Source organism: Sminthopsis crassicaudata, chromosome 2 (genome assembly GCF_048593235.1).
Source record: "Sminthopsis crassicaudata isolate SCR6 chromosome 2, ASM4859323v1, whole genome shotgun sequence".
Classification (NCBI taxonomy): domain Eukaryota; kingdom Metazoa; phylum Chordata; class Mammalia; order Dasyuromorphia; family Dasyuridae; genus Sminthopsis; species Sminthopsis crassicaudata.
In genome coordinates this window covers 371623425-371629424 of record NC_133618.1, presented here as the reverse complement: position 1 = coordinate 371629424, position 6000 = coordinate 371623425, and positions in this window count along the sequence as shown.

The window sequence follows — 6000 nt, the reverse complement described above, 5'->3', positions numbered from 1 at the left end:
TTCTTGACCTTACCTCCCGAGTACACACTGTTCCCTAGATTTTTGTGGGAGATGTTTCTGAGATTTTGTGACTATTACCAGAATTTTTTTTGTAGATCTCTGCCACTTTTAGAGAATCAGCCTTGAAGTCAGGAAGACCTGGCTTCAGCTACCTCTGAAATATACTAGATAACTATTCCTGGACAAATCACTTAATTTCTCCAAGTCCCAGGCAATTCTCTAACATTACATTAATCATAAACAAAATGCTTAATGTTATTTAAAGAAGAGTTTTTATGTTAGGTGTTCCTTTTAGTGATGATATCATAGATCAGGACTCCTCAAAATGACATCATTGTAAAAACCTTTCAATGATCTCAAACCTATATGACTTGTTCTCATTTTTCTGTCATGTTTGACTCTGTGACTCCATATAGGGTTTTCTGGGTAGAGATACTGGAGTGCTTTATTGTTTCCTTCTCTAACTCTTTTTTACAAGTGAAAAATGGAGACAAATAGGTTTAAGTGACTAGCCCAGGGTCATTGAAGTCAGATTTGAACTCAGTAAGATGAGTCCTCCTGATCCCAACTCCAGGACTCTTTCCACCTAGCTTGAGGCAGCCATAATTAGAAGGACTGAAATCTGGACTTGATGCTTGGAACTCTTCAGAGATAACTAGGATGAGAAATAGAATCAAATTTAGGCCTTACTCAGCCTATATGTATATACATATATGTTTGTGTGTGTATGTATATGACTATGCACACACACACACACACACACACACACACACACACACACACACACACAGAGCTCGATGTTCCCTTTGTCAGATCCAATCACTTTGTGTTATATACTAACAATCTAGAAAGTTGGAGGGAGTTTTGTACCAAGTTGCATTGTCAGTTCTTCATACCAAGACTGTTATCTCTCTCTGACAAGTGGGAATTCTTGGCCTTTGAGTAGAGAGTTACTGAAAACTTTTGGGGCTGCACTTGTGCATGGACATGCTAAAACTGGTTCTGGTTGAAAAAGAGGAATCTTTTTCAAGTTGCAGAGTCAGAACTATCAGCATTCTAAAAATCCCAAGTTGGCTTTAGTCATCTCCTTTGGTTGATTTCTCTCATGGAATTTAAAGAGGCTTTAAAATCTTCCTCTCTGAGGCTGTATGGCCCTGATGAATAGGCCTAAGTCCTTAGTCATTTGTCCTTTTCCATTCAGAACGAACAGAATTTTAAAGAGCGGGAGAAGAAGCCATTGGAATTTGGGAGTCGTAACTAGAATCTGCATCCAGCCTAGCATTCATGCTCTCAGGAATAAATAATGGCTTTCAAGATTTCAGTCCAGCAGGACTCGTTGAGCAGCAATATGAATTTTGGATGTGAACTCAGACGATTGCTATGTAAGAACTGAATTAAGTTTTGAGCTTAATCCCCCCAGAGACTGAATTGGGCACTGAATTGTACCCAGGGAGTAATAAGAAAAATGTTTATATGTTTGTTTTTGCTATACCTTTGAAGTAAAATATTCTTTTGAGAAAGCACATTGATGTTAAGTAGCTAAATGGGAATGAGTGCTATCACAGGTCCCCAACAATAAGAGCTCAAATTCTTTTTTTTTTTAAATTAATAATTTTTTATTATATATATATATATATATTTTATAATATTATCCCTTGTATTCATTTTTCCAAATTATCCCCCCCCTCCCTTATTCCCTCCCCCCGATGACAGGCAATCCCATACATTTTACATGTGTTACAATATAGTCTAGATACAATACATGTGTGTGAATATCATTTTCTTATTGCACAATAAACATTAGATTCCGAAGGTATATGCAACCTGGGCAGACAGATATTAATGCTAACAATTTACATTCCCCTCCCAGTGTTTCTTCTCTGGGTGTAGCGACCTCTGTCCATCATTGATCAACTGGAAGTGAGTTGGTTTTTCTTTATGTTGAAGATTTCCACTTCCATCAGAATACATCCTCATACAGTATTGTTGTTGAAGTGTACAGTGATCTTCTGGTTCTGCTCATTTCACTCAGCATCAGTTGATTTAAGTCTCTCCAGGCCTCTCTGTATTCCTCCTGCTGGTCATTTCTTACAGAGCAATAATATTCCATAACCTTCATATACCATAATTTACCCAACCATTCTCCAACCGATGGACATCCATTCATCTTCCAGTTTCTAGCTACAACAAAAAGAGCTGCCACAAACATTTTGGCACATACAGGTCCCTTTCCGCTCTTTAGTATTTCTTTGGGATATAAGCCCAATAGCAGCAATGCTGGGTCAAAGGGTATGCACAGTTTGATAACTTTTTGGGCATAATTCCAGATTGAAGAGCTCAAATTCTTGTAACAGAAAAGAAAAAAGCCATTCCAAACTGCAGGGTACCCTGCAACCCTAAGGGATCTATACTGCCTGGCCCTGAAAGAGTACTTTTACAGAAGGTATGTTAGAACTTTGGGTTGTTCTTGAGAGTATGGAATTGATACTTTAAAATAATGTTTCAACATCTGCAAGTATTGATCTAGTATTCTTATTTCTTTCTAGTTGCTTTTTTTGCTCATCTTCGAGCTTCAGCACTGCCTTCAAACTTTTGAACCAGCAGGTACATACTTCCATTAAATATTTGTGTCCCAACTCATATTATCCAGTTTAGTGAATTGGTCTTTGTAGACAACATCTTTATTTATATTTGTTTTCCAGCTATTTTCTTTCTAGTTGTTAATCCACTCCTTCATACTTTTGGTGATAAGTTGGTTATCTGTGCACACAATGAGTTTGTCCCTATTTTGGGCCTTTATTTGTTCAATCCCTTTGGCAGCTGCTTCTAATGACGCCCTTTGGTTTGTTTGTCATCCAGAATGTGTACTACTTGTGTTTAGATCATGGTCTGGTCCCCGTGGACACCAATGCCTCCTTGTGACCCTTCTATTATTTTTGCAGGTATCTCTGACATACACAGTGTTAGGGTCTGATTCCTGATGTCCATACCAACTTCCAGAATCTCCACTCTGCTAGCCATAGTCATAGCTGCTTGGATTGTGCTTCTAACTCATTGCTAGTCTCTGGAAAGTTTTGTCAAGAAAAGAGAGGATTTTGGGTTCAATCCCATAGCTGATAGCAAGTGGGTGGAATTGAGTAAAGCAGATAATGTGGTGAGAGGGTCATCTAATGTGGGGGTGGAGAGAGTTCTATCAATTAGATGTGAATGTGGGGAATACAAGAAAAAGAGAACTTTGGGAGTTGATATGCATGGGACATCTTGTTTCTGGAGATGGACCAGAAAGTTTTGGACAGTGTCCTAGTTCTTTATAGGTTGTGCACAGACCTACCCAATCAGCAGCAAAAAGCTACCTGCATTGATCAAGGTGTTAGGAAACAAGCTGATGTGGCCTTCCAGAATTCATCCTGGTTAGTGTCAAGATTTTGAGAGGAGGCTACTTAAGTGGATGCTTAATTTAGCAGGAAACTATGAAATCTTGAATCCTGCCATTGCTCCCTTAAGATGCATACTCCTCCAGAACTTTTCATCATACCTTGCTAAATATTCTGGGGCCACTAAGACCTAAGCAGAAGATTTGATAAAATTAACATGTAGCTTTCTTTCTTTCTTTCTTTCTTTCTTTCTTTCTTTCTTTCTTGCTTGCTTTTAATCTAGAGCTATAACTAATGGGGTAACATTCACAAAATCTACTAGTGGTGTCAAAATCAAATACAAATGAGTTTACAGCACTCATAATAACATTTTTGGATCTTAAATATAACTATTCATTTAACAAAAAGGCAAACTAAGTATTATGTGGACTAATATAGTACTCCATAAAATATATCACAATCCCTATATAAATCCAGATCACATTATCCCACTAATACTTTCAATAGCTATGACAAAGATTGTGTACATAGCTATAGGAACCTGGCAGAGAAACACAAGAAAAAAGAATTTGCTTAGGATAATTCACAACTCTGGATTGCAGACTTCAATATTATTGGTTCATTCAGAATACCCGCAAGGCAAGAAAACTGTTTGACTTTTGATCTTCATCATTCTTCAACTAGAGAAATTTCCTCTTGAACACAATCTTTATGAGTTTTCTCAATTAGCCATTATCTTCAAAAGGACATTTAGAAAATGTTGGCTCTTAATGCAATTTAAAATTGGCTCATTAAATTGACTCTATGGGCTATACAGCCTAGTCTAACCAGTGATCCCCTCACCAGGGATGCTGCACTGTCCAATAAGAAATAGAATAATAAGAAAAATAAGAAAGAACTATAACTCCTTTCATTAGGATACCAAAGCAAATGGGATGCCTTCTCTGCTTTTCCTTGTCAAACCAGAGGTGGCAGCTGAAGACAACAAGCCTTTGTGAGAAGCTTTATCTTTCTCCTACTCTAGATGGTACCAACAGTCAATAAACTGTCATTTGAACTCTTGGCCATTGAAGTAAATTCTCATTCAGACCAATCAGGGACCACTTCACTGAAGTCTTCTCTTAGCTGATTTCTTCAGGTTCCTCTTCTCCTGTTGTTGATTCTGTTCAGTGACTAAATGACAGCTTCCTGGTTTTCAGGAACTAACTTTTCACTTAAGTCACAACTCCCCAAGTTTCCCCTATAAGATCATACTGCAGTCTTCAAATGTTTCTGATGTTCTATTTTCTTATTTTTATTACCCTCTTTTGTAAGGAAATATATATATATATATATACAAATTAGCTGAAATGCCCATCATGCTTTGCAGCTTTGAAATATCCAACTTGGTAGTCTTGTTTCTTTGGTGCCCTTGAAACTATTACTTTGTAATCACATTTCTCTAGTTTTTAATAAGCAAAGGATCTTTTTACACATTCCTACATAAGTGAGGAATCACTTCATCTTGGTGATAATGAGATCCATATTGTAGATCATTTCTTTCTAAAATTGTTCAAATCCCACCTGAAAGCTGTGTTTCACATACAAACACATCAGTATATATTAAAAAAGTTATTTTTTCTGTTCCTGTTAGGCATAATCCACAACAGTAGCAATATATTGCATTATTTGAAAATCAATAAAATCTCTTCCTTTGCACAGACATATTTTCTGCTCTTTTTATCATTAAATTTCTTATGAAAAGGGTCTTTAAGAGACTCTTTCCAATCAATATAAATCTCTTCTTTTGCACACAAAAAATTCTGCCTGTTTATCACTATATTCCTTAGGCCTTAAAGAAACTTTCCTTTATAAAAGGTTAACTGATTCTCCTCATTGAGGAAGTATTAAGTAGGATCAATATCCCCTATTTTTTCCCCACACACTGGAATAAAGCCTTGGCTGCCCAATCCTGGTTGGGCTGTTTTTTAGTAAATGCCTATATTGATGCTACCAGGAATGACACTGTAGGCTTTACTCTGTAAGTGCTGATGTTGGGTAACAGCCATGGCCATCTATTTATGTGCTTTGAAGTCTCTGCAGATGTGGCTGTAAACAAGGAACCTTCAAAGGAACTTTGAGCTCACATGGACTTGGAACAGATCCTGGGGGTCTGCACTCCCGAGGAATTACTCAATACTGTCTCAATTCTGGAATAAAAACAGAGAAAATGCTGAAATGAAGTTTACTGTGCCTTAGGGTTTTCCTGCATGTGAGTAACAGAATCTCCTCCTCCAGAAGGTACTCAAAGTACAATATGGAAATGAGTTATGAGACTTTTAAAAAATTTCTTCTTGTACAGAATCTGGATAAGATACAAAGAATTAACACAGAAGCAGGAATAAATTCAAGAAACATTAGACACTCAAATAGCTCAATGCAGTCATTATGCTGCTTGTTTTTGTGACCAATGAACAGGCATTTCTTTCTTATTCACCTTGGACCTGACTTGTTGGAGTAATTATCCTGGAGTGCTATTGAAATCCACATCTCTTGTCCAGCAATGATTTAGCTTTAGGCCTTCAGCTACAGGATCTTAGTTATGATCAGTTAGCTTAATCTCCTCTGAGAAGTGCTCTGTTAAGGA